This window comes from Protopterus annectens, chromosome 5.part0 (assembly GCF_019279795.1).
Source record: "Protopterus annectens isolate FY-2018-M chromosome 5.part0, PAN1.0, whole genome shotgun sequence".
Classification (NCBI taxonomy): Eukaryota; Metazoa; Chordata; order Ceratodontiformes; family Protopteridae; genus Protopterus; species Protopterus annectens.
This window is the reverse complement of record NC_056735.1, coordinates 87,982,645-87,995,732: the sequence shown is the minus strand read 5'-3', so window position 1 is coordinate 87,995,732 and position 13,088 is coordinate 87,982,645. Positions and strand designations below refer to the sequence as shown.

The following is a 13,088-nucleotide window of genomic DNA, read 5'->3' as shown; positions in this document are numbered from 1 at the left end:
ATGGAGGGTTAGATCTCCCTGATCCCAGGTACCCTGAGTGCACCTCTCCTAAATGAGACCCCCCCCCCCCCCGGCTGTGTTTGAGGCATTGGTGGTGATGGTCTGGCCTTGGGGAAGGGTGATAAAGGGTAAACCCCTGTTCAGGGTACAGACTTCTGCTCACCATAAAAGTTCCTTCCTTAAGCAGAGAATCAGAGGCAGCTGGTACTCCAGTGACTGAGTGTTGGCACCACAGGTTTCTGATGTACCAATGAAGCAGGTGGTGCTCCAGTGACTGTTGGCACCACAAGTTTCTGAAGTACCAATGAAGCAGCTGGTGCTCCAGTGACTAACTGTTGGCACCACAGATTTCCGAGGTACCACTGTAGTGTTTGCATGGGGAGTATGGCCAAAGAACCAAAAGGATGCCATGTACCACAGTGCTTGCAGGAACATTCTTGCTGTGAGGTGTGTCCTGTGAGCTAGCTGAGAAAAGTAGAAGGGGAGAAAGCTTTGCTTCTCTGGAGAGAGGAAGGCTCTTTGGGTAAATGTGTTCAGGAGAGCTCCTAAGAAGGTTATCTGTCTTGTGGGCCGAAATTGGGATCTTTCCCTGTTCATGGTAAATCCCAGAGAGGTTAGGAGGGTTTGGACAAAGGTAAGATCCTGCAAGAGTTTCTCCTTGGTGTCCGCCTGGATGAGACGGTCATCCCAATAGGGGTAAATCTGTATGTTTTGTCTGCAAAAGGCAATGACAGGAGCCAGGCACTTGGTGAAGACTCTGGGGACAGTAGATAAGCCACAGGGCAAAGCAGAGAACTGAAAGTGTTCTGAGTCTGCTCTGAAGTGTAGGAAACGTCCTGCAGGACTCCCTTATGGGGATATGGGGGTAGGGTTTTCTCCCTCACTCTGGCAACGTCTGACCGACACACTCACAAACTGCTTCTGCATTCGGGCTCCAAGGAAAGAAAGACTGATGTAATGGCATCGGCTGCCTTTCTTTATAGCCCCGACGACCTGACATAAGTCTCAGGCGACCTGCAGCCAACAAAGGAGGGAAATCCTTTACTCTGGTATTCGGGCTACCCAGCAGAGTTAAACCACAAGTGATGATTGCAACAGTGAAATACGAAGCACATCCAGAGCTAGACACTTTGTGAACACTCCTGGGGCAGTGGATAGTCCACAGTTTGAGGCACAGAAATGATAATGTGAGCCAGACAAAACCTTTAGAAACACCTGAAGTCTGTATGAATAGGGATGCGATAAGCATCTTTTAAATCTAGTGTTACCAGGAAAAAGAGGTGACAGGTTGGGAAGTGGCAATTTTGAACTGGGGCTCTTATCACAAACAGGTTTAGGAAAGAAAGATGCATTATAAAGATGCATTATAAAGATGCATTATAAAGATGCATTATAAAGATGCATTATAAAGATATATTACTGCTCTCCCAAGTATTTTCTTTCTTTGGCAATAAAAACATCTTTTTTAGATGGCACAGTGGTGCAGAAGTAGCGTTGTCACCTCACAGCAAGAGGCTCTATGGTTCGATTCTCAGCTGGAGTGCCTTCTGTGTGGAGTCTGCATGTCCTCCCTGCGTTCGTGTGGGTTTCCTCCCATCTTCAAACACATGCGTTTGGAGCGTTTCTCCCTGGGTCTCCGTTGAACCTTGGCTTTGTTCCCAATCCGACTTTCATGGTTGACAAATGCTAAATAAAAATAAAATCATTGAATAAACATCTTTCCCACTGGAAAGAAACTGATTCTATCCCTTCCTAGGACAGCAGGTGATGGACAGGTGTAAATAAGAGTCTACTCTGGTGGACGAGAGACTACGCCCTGGAAAGGAGGAATTTCTTCCTACTGCCATCTTTATCCTTGATTAATGATCTTCAGAACCCATTTGTCTGAAATTCAATGGTAAGGAGTGGGGAGATTCAGATTTTCTGGAAGGGAAATGGGGTTGCCAGCATGTGTGTGTGTGTGTGTGTGTGTGTGTGTGTGTGTGTGTGTGTGTGTGTGTGTGTGTGTGTGTGTGTGTGTGTGTGTGTGTGTGTGTGTGTGTGTGTGTGTGTGTGTGTGTGTGTGTGTGTGTGTGTGTGTGTGTGTGTGTGTGTGTGTGTGTGTTTGTGTGTGTGTGTGTGTGGGGGGGGGGGGGGGATAGGATATGGTTCTTTATCGCATTTAATCTTGAAGACCGGGAAGTTAATTAGCAACTTCACTTGCGGAGATCATCAAAGCCAGGAAACCACTTGCTTCCCAAGCGCCTTTCTCCAATATCCTCTACTGAAAACACTTCTTTAGATTTATAATATCTGATAAATCATGTGAGCTACAAAAAGTGTAAAATATGACAGCTCTTTGGTAGACAACAGGCTATACACTGGTGTTCGTTAAGCTTAAGTCTGCAGATGCTGATTTTACATTGCAGATTTTGGAAAAACTATTTTCTTTACCAAAAATACTAGTATTATGGTCTCTTAAGTGTGCAAGACAGATGCAAGATATTATCAACAGATGTGCTTCCCCCAGCTCAAGTACTTTTCAGTGATGTGCAACAAGAGGGGATAGCATACTGCTGTATACACATGCATACATCTTATATATACACACACTTATACATAAAGTACACGCATGTATGTAAAAGTGCCTATATTATATATATTAAGAAAAGTACAGTTGTGTACCTACCATAAATGTAGATGTTAGAGTGTATTCACTGTTGCAGTCATTACTCTTGGGTTATCCTTCTGGCAGGCCACCCGCAGTTTGCCAGAATTCCAAAGTCTAGGTCCGGCGTCGGTTGCTGTCGCCTCCTCCCTGATGTCAGTGCGCCAGGGGTACAAAAGATGCAGCCGACGCCATTCTCTTCAGTTTTTCTTGCCCCATATGTCAGGTGCCCCCAAATTGGTAGGCTGAAAAATATGCCAATAAGTATGCATGCACAAAAACAACATTTCATTCATCTACAAGCAAATACACTACATAGGTTGTATAGGACAGAGAAGTGCAGATAAGTCCCAGCAAAGAAAGGGGGATGATGGATGAGTAACCTGGACTGCAACAGTGAATACACTCGAACATCTACATTTATGGTAGGTACACAACTGTACTATGTTCATCGTGTTTCACTGTTGCAGTCATTACTCTTGGGTTGAATCCCAAAGCTGAGGATGGGTGGCTGGGCTAAAGAGGATTAGGAGAGGCTTTGAGGCCCTGCAGAACTGCAGTGGCAAAGCCTGCTCTGGATTTAGAGTAAAGAGGCAAGTGATAGTGCTTTGTGAAAGTGTGCACTGAACTCCAAGTTGCAGTCTCCAAGATGTCTTTGGTTGGTACTCCTCTGAGGAAGGCTGCTGAAGTGCCTGCTGCTCTGGTAGAATGAGGCCTAATGCCCATGATTTGCCATGTTGAAAATAGCAGAAACGGATGCAATGGCCTATCCATTTAGAAATAGTCTGTTCTGAGATAGCTTTTCCTTGTGATCCTGCAGCATATGACACAAAGTTGCTCAGTCTTTCTTAAAGCTTTAGTTCTGTCCAAGTAGAAGCGTAACTGCCTGTGTATGTCCAAAGAATGCAGAATTTTCTCACCCTTGTTCTGTGGGTTTGGATAAAAGGTAGGCAAGTGAATGGTTTGGTTGAGGGCCACACTGGACACCACCTTAGGCATAAATGTTGGGTTTGTCCTCAGAGAAACCCTGTCTGGATGAAAAATGATAAAAGGTTCCACAGCCATGAGGGCTTGTAACTCAGAGACTCGTCTTGCAGAGGTTATTGCTAGGAGCAGAGCGGTTTTCCAGGATAAGAATTTTATATCCGCTGTTAGACTGGCTCAAAAGGATGCAGTGTGAGTTTTTCCAAGACATAATTGAGGTCCCATGCCGGAATTGGTGCTCTCCTTGGAGGCCTGATGTTTTTGGCCCCTCAGGTACTGCCTTATTAAAGGATGAGAAAAGATAGGTGGTTCCGTATTGTAATGGGCTGAAATGGCACAGGCATGAATCTTAATCGATGAGAAAGAAACGCCTTTGTTCAGCATCTCAGTTAGGTATTGTAAAATCTGAGGGATATTTGGCACACATGTCAATGCCTTGGTTCCAAGCACAGAATCTCTTCCATTTTTCTGCATAAGATTTTCTGGTACTGGGCCTCCTGGCCTCCAAGATAACATCCATAACAGCTTTTGAAAGAGGAGTGTTCTGAATGGCTACATTATCCGCCATGCTGCTAGATTTAAGGTCCTGAGTTGGCTGTGCAGGATCCAATTGTTTTGTTGGGTCAGCAAGTGAGAAGTTTGAGGCAATATCCATGCTGGACATTGAGACAAGCTCTTTAGGATTGGGCACCAGTGTTGGCGTGGCCAGTCTGGTGCAATCAGTATCATTTTTGACTTCTCGTCTGACCTTTAGGAGTACCCTGGGAAGGAGAGGTAGTGGAGGAAAGGCATATACTGTTAGATTTTTCCAGCTGAAGGATAGGGCGTCCACTCTCCATGCTTGCTTGTGATAAATCCTTGTGCAAAATCTCTGCAATTGGCAGTTGTGAAGGGAGGCAAATAGATCTGTCTGGGCATCCCCATTTCCTTGTTATCATGCTGAAGACTTGTGGATCCAGTTTCCACTCGTGGGGATCCCTGAGGTTTCTGCTTACTTCGTCTGCCAGTGTATTTGTTTTTCCTGGCAGGAATTGTGCTTGCAGGTGAACTTGATAAGTCAATGCTGTGTCCTATAAGGTCATTGCTTGTCTGCAGAGGGGGTAGGAATGTGTACCTCCCTGCTTGTTTATGTACCACATGATCGTAGTATTGTCCGTCTATCAGTAGTTGTCCTGGATGAAGTAAATCCTTGAAAGCTGTCAGGGACTTTTGAAGAGCTAGCATCTCTTTCTGATTGATGTGAAGATGCATCCGGCTTGCAGGCCATGTGCCCTGAATACATTTTCCTGCCATATGGGTCCCCAGGCATAATCTGATGCATCCGTTGTCAGTCTGTCTGGCTGCGGGTAAGCTGAATGGCAGACCCTTATTGTGGTGACAGGCCTCTGCCCACCATCGAAACTCCTGTTGCAGGCAGGGAATGAGTGTAATTACGGTCTCCAGGCTGTGGCAATACTGAGTCCAAACACTTTTTAGATACCATTGTAGTTTCCTCATATGCAATCTGGCATATGGAATTAGTAGAATGCAGGATGCCATGAAACCCAAGGCCTGCAGGATTTTCCTTGCAGATAAGTGGGTCTTTGTTGCCAATTTTTTGAAGTAAGAAGTCAGTTGTTTTTGTTTGTCTGGCGTGAAATAAGCCATCTGGGCAGTTGTATTTAAGCTTGCACCCAGGAATATTATCTCTTGCGAGGGCACTAGTTTTGATTTCTTTTCGTTTACTGTGTACCCTAGGCCAATTAGTAATCTTTTTACAAACACCAGATGCTGTAGAAGAATGTCTTTGTTCTCTGCTTGAATAAGGCAGTCGTCCAAGTAGGGATATATTTGAATTGCTTTGTCTGCAAAACGCAATTACTGGTGTCAGGCATTTTGTGAAGACTATGGGCGCAGTAGATAAGCCAAAGGGCAGTGCAGAGAATTGGTAGTGCATTGAGCCAGCTATGAATCTGAGGTATCTTCTGCAAGATTGTCTGATTGGGACATGCAGGTATGCCTCTTCTAGGTCCAAAGTCACGAGCCAAGCCTTCTTGCCCAGCATGGGCAGTAGCTGCTGTAGAGTCAGCATCTTGAATTTTGGAACTTCCAGAAACGTATTTAGTATAGACAGGTCCAGTATTGGTCTCCAGGTTTTGTCCTTTCTGTGCACTAAGAAAAGTCTGGAGTAAAACCCTTGCCCCTGCTCTTGTGGTACTTGCTGAATGGCCCTCATGTTCATGAGGGCTGTAATTTGCTTTTGTGCCTCTGCCCATTGATTGTGTGGCAGATCTGGCATACCTTTTGACCTTGGTAGGGTGTGAAAACGGAACCTGTAGCCTTGGGACACTATGTTCAAGGCCCATTTGTCTTTGGTAACCATTTGCCAATTTGCTGAAAAAAGTGCTAGTTTTCCCCCCTAAGGGGGCTGCCAAAAGAAAAGTGCTTGGATCTGGCAGAGGAAAGTCATTGGGACTGTTTCCTGTAAGGTTGTGATTTGTCTTCCCCGCTTTTGGAGGTAGGAGCACCCCATTGTTTAGACCTGTATGAGCCTTGGGGCTGAGATCTGCCTCTGGGACGCCTGTATCTGCTGCTTTGTGATCTGTCTGCCACTGGAAAGGACCAATTTTTAGAAGGCCAGTTTCTGCTAAATCTGGGTGGCTGTACCTGTAAGAATTCCTTAACAGTCTGCATGGATTTTGCTTTATCCTCCATTTTTTTCAACACCTCTTCTGCTTTAGTACCAAACAAACTATCATGCTGTAATGGGGCATCTAATAATTTTGCTTTAGCATGATCAGGCAGAGTTTGTTGCTTTAACCAAGCATGCCTTCTAATAACAGAACCTGTAATAGCGGTCCTGCAAGAGGCCGCCAGTGAATCATAACCACATTGTAAATTATGCTTTCCCACTTGTTCAGCTGCATGCAATAAATTCTGCATTTCCTTGTTCTCTGAACATTCAACATTTGTCAACAATTTCTGTTTAAGCAGTGACATTAAATATTGCTGGTATTTAAACATATGAAACTGACAATTTAAAGCCCTTACAACCAAGGTAGCAGAAGTGTAAACTTTTTCCCCCATCTGTCCAGAGCCCTAGAATCCCTATCGGAGGGGACAGGGTTTTTTGCAGTGGAAGCTTTGACCCATTTGAGACCCTGAGATATAGTTTCTGGGTCAGCAGCGGGGTTTTTATATAGGGACTTATGAGAATCCTGGACCCTGTAGTATCTGTCTGGCTTAGCAGGTGCAGGGGGTAAAGAGTCAGGGGACAGTCCGGACTCTGAAAATACATCATCTACAATGTCTAGAACAGGTGGAATAGCAAGGGGTCTGTGCTGAGGAAGTAGCAGAAAGTCTCTGAGCCTTTTCTTAGATTCAGAATAATCTTGGCTCTCCCAGTGGAAATACTCCCTCATGGTATGCAGGGTTTCCCCAAAAGAATAATCCTCAGGAGGAGAGGCTGAAGGAATGGATTCTTCAGCATCAGAGTCCTCATAGGGAAGCATGGAATAATCCTGTTCAGAAGAGGAATCAGAAGAAATAGAAACCTGATCAGAAGAATCATATTCTGTCTCTTGCCTAGGCCTCTTATCAGGAAGGGGATGGGAACCCCTGATCAAAGTAATTAGGTCTTCGGCCATTTTAAGCATCTGTTTTTTAGGCATGGAAGTCTGAGTAGGAGAATGCTGTACTTGTTTCTTTGTCTTTAGAGCTGCTTTAGTCTTTGGAGTTGAAGATGGCTATATAGTTGTGTAGGTCTGAAGACACCCTCAGAAGCCGATGCCTGCTCAGCGGCTCCGGACCCATCTGAGGGAATGATTTCCGAGTGTCCAATAACTTGAGTATCCAGAGGCCCAGTCGGCTATATGTGGGAGTCAAAAGCGGCCTGTGACTCTGAGGTAGCAGGCGCCAGGGGCTGCGAAAGCGGCTCACTGAGAACCGGCGACTGGCCTAACGGAGGCCTCGTCGTTGGTTTTGGACCTCGGATGCCTATCCTTTTCCTTGTCCTTGCGTTTTTTTGTAAACTCCGGTCGTCGGCTGTTCCGACAGCATTATATAATTAAATCTTCGGCCAAAGTAATGAAATACAAAATCGAACCAACGCTTAATAGTGCGTTGGTTAAATCTAGCACAAAACCGACAGCTAGCAACGTTGTGATCAGGGCCTAGGCAAGGAATACAGTAAGAGTGAAAATCCTTATGAGGTATTTGCTTCCCAGAAGAAATACAATTGTTAACTTTTTCTGAGATCGGTCTGGAGCAAGAAAAAGTTTCCCCAACGGGGTACTTAGCTTTAATGAAGACTTCGGTTCTGAAATTCGGATTTGAAAATCTCAGAAGTCGGCCGACCGGCACTTGTGAACTGCTTTTGCTTCTGGCACTGCGCGGCAAGAAAGACTGAAGAAAATGGCGTCGGCTGCATCTTTTGTACCCCTGGCGCACCGACGTCAGGGAGGAGGAGACAGCAACCGACGCCGGACCTAGACATGGGAATTCTGGCTGACTGCAGGTGGCCTGCCAGCAGGATAACCCAAGAGTAATGACTGCAACAGTGAAACACGATGAACATCAAGTAATCTCCGTGGTATCCCCAAAGTCTCAGACAAGCCATTAAACAAGTATAGTGGGCCCAAAAACCAAACAGTCTAAGAAACTTGTGTGTGGAGGATTTTCAATTCATATACATCTAGTTAATCACTGTATATCAACAGGATCAGATGATGGTAGTAGAAATAGAGAACTTAAACTCGTCCCAAGTCAAAAAAAATTATAAACATTTTCTAAATTTCAAATACACAGAATTACTAAGTATTCAAAAATAATCCAAGCAAGGTAGACATCTTTTCCAGTCGGAAATCCTTTATTAAGCACACAGACAAGTGATCCAAGTAAAACAGAAATAACAGAATAATAAAGTGGTTTATTATGCTGTAAAACCCAGTGTATTGGTATACATGTTAAATTCACATCCCTTACCCCATTCAGTGCGACATTCGAGCTGGTCCTGCCCTACTTAGCAGCTGTCACAATAAAACCCTTATGCACTTGAAATAAAATTGTTAATAATGATGTGGTACCTCTTATTAACAAATTATTAAGTCTGTGATTTTATCGAAGAAAATATACTACATGGTTGGAATTTACCTGGCTTCTTAGGTGAAAGAGACAAGAGTAAAGGGCTATAGACTATGCTGGTTTGGAAGACTCCATCTGTAGGAGCTCATATCTTTTTATGAATCTCCGAAACTTGAGAATAATACCATTTAAAAAAATCCATTATACAAGTAATGGTATCCCCAAAGGAGAGATCCTCCAAAGGGGAATCATACTTCTGGAGTTCTCCACTTCTTAACAGTAGTCCAAGGTTGAAAGGATTCTTTCCCCAATTCCAGATCCTCATCTGAGGTATCCAATTAACTAGGCCTCTAAGTGGAGTGGAAGACGAGGGGGGAGGAGTAGAGAGACCCCTTGCTGCTTCAAGGCCAGAGACCCCTTGATGCTTCAAGGCCATCCAAGTACTGAAGAAACCTCGAGTAAAATCCTGCCAATCTCGGGAGGCATTCTTAACAGGGGAAATGTGCTTTGTTTTTGTTTCCTTTTCAATGGAATGTCCACTCGAAACACCCTCGGAGGGTCAGACCACTGGTGCGACTTTAATGGCAGTAAGAATTTCCTCCCTTCCTGTGATCCGAAGAATTCACCACGTCCTTTGGATATAATCAGCAAAGGTTCCCCCTCAACATCAGATACAGACATTTGAAAAGCCTCTGAGGACATACATACACGAAGCCTGATCCATTCTGTCTTCCAGCAGTGTCACAGGAGAGAAATCCAAAGCAACCACAGTACAGTCCTCTCAGCTTTTTACCAGTCTCAAAGGACACGTCCAATGAGGCTAGATAGAAGCCGATCAGACCTAACTTTCTTTGTCTTCTTGGCAGAAGGCTGGCCCTTGGGATGGGAAGATTCTGCAACAGCACACTGACTCAACAACTGTAGACATTAGTTCTCCAGGTATAAGGACAATGAGAGATGACTACTTAGGGTCTTAGGCACAAATGCCCGACAGATAGAGCCCTGTGTATGATTGAGAAGCACACAAGAGAAACTGGTCATGATTGCCTTTATGGGGATTCCGCATCCCACACTGATTTTCCCTTTCTGAATGACATACACACAATAACTACAAAAACAAAAGAAACCTTAACGGGGCCCTTATCCGAAATCGTGGCTTGGTAACCAGCACAGCAGAAGGGCATTCAGGCCAACATACAACAATGGTGTTCAGGCTGGCAGCAAAGAATTTCAGACTGTGTGCATCCATCACCTTTATGCCCTATGCCTTTGCTTGGGGATCAAATGTGTGATGTACGATGCCTATAAGAACTAAAGGCTTTGTTATACTAGCCAAACATTAGGCTATCCTTGGCAGAAAACCCCTTGGGTAAAGAAAATTGCAACAGTGATATGGAAGGACATCAACTGGATCACCTCTTCAAGGCCTACTGTCAATGTGGTAGTTCCCTTGGGTAGGTACCTCCCAAAGGATACAATAATGCATGTGTTGGCATTTAGTTTCAAGTCCATGATTTTGGCACCAGATATTTACTTGAAGCAAACCTTCTTGCAGGATGGCCAAGTCATTTGGGGATTCAGTGACTACTCCTAGTTTACAGTCATCTGTAAAATGTGAGTCAAAAGCCCTTTGGTATCGGGTTTTACTTCCGATTGTCTTTTCGGGTTTTACTTCCGATTTTGTCATTTTTAACACCCACTTCTTGAATATACCACCTCCAACAAAACAGTATCGCACATTATTAATGCAAACACAAGTGTCAGTTTTCATAACTTTTTTTTTTTTTTTTTTTTTTTTTTTACAAACACGCCTCAATTTCAGCTCTGCACATCCTATGCTGACCATTTCACCTGGCATGAGTAGCAAATCATGTCAGCTTGCAGATGCTGTCTTGGTATGTCTGTACCTTTACCAGGACTTCAGATAACAGTTTGAAACCAGTGATGAGTATACTTGTTTCAGTAGTACAGGGAAATCTCCTGTAAAGACAAGTGTATTCTTACAGGAAGCAAGGAGTTAAACAGTCATACCTGTAGACTGTCCTAGGCACTAGAGGTTCCAGAATTCTCTCTGGGACCCCTTGCCATTTCCTCTTAAAAGTCTGTTTACCTGCATTTCGTTGAGATTGCTTTTTGCAAAAACTGGATGAAGGGTTCCAAAATCCATTTAAAAATTTGGAAAAGGAGGAATGAAAAATCTTAGATTCCCATACCAACTTACCCCTTCCACCACACTTTCTGATCACATCTGCAGCAGGGACTGAAAACTAAATCTCTATCCAAAGGCAATTTTAAAATCACATCATCATCTGGGAGGTTCTGAGACTGCAGCCATGCAAACCTCCTCAAAACACTAACAGTGGCCATATCCCTGGAAGGGGCATCAGAGTTATACACACCGCAAACTGTCCAGTGGAAACTAAAACTTAAACATTTTCCTCACAAGAACACATGTAGATGCAAGTCTATAATGGTTAAAAGAATGGCAAAGGTGATGCTAAAATTAATACACAAGGATCATTCTGGTTTTGTGGAGGGGAAAGCAAACATTTGACATCAACAGAACAGAACATTAAGAAAATACCACTGTTGTTGGTAGGTCCCAACACAGACAAAGCATTTGACAGAGTAACCTGGGAGTTACCTGGACACCACTTTAGGCATGAAGGAAGGGTTAGTCCTGAAGGAAACCATGTCAGCATGGAAAATAATGAAGGGTTCCACAGTCATACGTGCTTGTAGCTCAGACAATCTTCTACATGAAGTGATGGCCAGAAGGAAGGCTGGTTTCCAAGAGAGGAATTTTAACTCTGCTGATGCTGCAGATTCAAAGGGGGGGGAAGCATGAACTTTTCCAGTACAAAGTTAAGGTCCCAAGCAAGGGGTGGGTGCTCCCCTAGGCAGCCTTATGTTGTTTGCCCCTCTCAGGAACTGTTTGATAAGAGGGTGCTAAAAGAGAGGTGGCTCCGTGTAGTAATGAGCTGAAATGGCTGAGGCATGTATCTTAATGAAGGAGAAGGGACAGGCTTCTGTGCAGTAGATCTGCTAAGTAATCCAGGATTAGAGGCAGGGAGGGCAGAGTTGTGTCCTCACCTTTAGATTGAATCCAGGAGCAGTACCTTTTCCACTTAAGCAGCAATGGATTTTCTTGTACTGGGCCTTCTGGCTTCAAGAATGACGTCCAGCACCTGTTTGCTTAGGGTTGCATGGGAAGAATTCAAGGAATAAGCCAGGCTGCAAGATTTAGGGTTTGCAGTTGCGGATGCAAAATCTGTCCCCCATGCTGAGAGAACAGGATTGGGTTCTGTTGTAGGTGCAGGGGTGGCACCGGTAATAGTTTGCGCAGGAGTGGTTACCAGTGCTAGCGTGGCCAGTCCAAGACAATCAGAATTGTCCTTGGTCTGTCCCATCTTATCTTGAGTAATACTCGAGAGAAAGGGCAGAGGGGAAAGGCATAGATTGAGAGACTGACCCACTGAAAAGAAAGGGCATCCACTTTCCAGGCCCTGCTGTGAGGGTTCCTGGTGCAGAATTTGCTGATCTGCTGGTTGTAGGGGGAGGCAAAGAGATCCACCTCTGGGGTCCCCCATTTCAGAATCAGAAGGTTGAAAGTACTGGGGCTCCAATTGCAACTCGTGTGGGTCTAGGAGATTTCTGCTCAAGTCGTCTACCAGTGAGTTTTTTTTGCCTGGCAGCAACTGAGCTTGCAGATGGACTTGCATGTCCAAGGCCACATTCCACAGGGTCATGGTTAACCTGCAGAGTGAGTAAGAGCGCGTTCCCCCCTGCTTGTTTATGTACCAACATAAAGTACAGTTGTGTACCTACCATAAATGTAGATGTTAGAGTGTTATTCACTGTTGCAGTCATTACTCTTGGGTTATCCTGCTGGCAGGCTACCCACAGTCGGCCTAAATTCCAAAGTCTTGGTCCGGTGTTGGTTGCTGTCGCCTCTTCCCTGACGTCAGTGCGCCAAGGGTATAAAAGATGCAGCCGACACCATTTTCTTCAGTTTTTCTTGCCCCCGATGTCAGGTGCCCCCAAAAGGGTAGGCTAAAAATTACGCCAATAAACATGCATGCACTAAGGTAAACATTTCCTTCATCTACAAGCAAATACACCACATAGGTTGTGTAGGATAGAGAAGTACAGATAAGTCCCAGCAAAGAAAAGGGGGATGGTGGGTGCGTAACCTGGACTGCAACAGTGAATACACTCGAACATCTACATTTATGGTTGATACACAGCTGTACTATGTTCATCATGTTTCACTGTTGTAGTCATTACTCTTGGGTTGAATCCCAAAGCTAAGGATGGGTGGCTGGGGCTAAATAGGGTTAGGAGAGGCTATGAGGCCATGCAGAACTGCAGTGGCAAAGCCTGCTCTGGATTTAGA

General features: G+C 44.6%; 1 protein-coding gene across 1 annotated transcript in view; it reads right to left on the bottom strand.

The window, feature by feature from the left end:
* USP25 (ubiquitin specific peptidase 25) overlaps nt 1-13,088 on the bottom strand; it is a 2,531,105-nt gene that overhangs the window by 1,742,727 nt on the left and 775,290 nt on the right. The gene's annotated exons all lie outside the window — the stretch shown is intronic.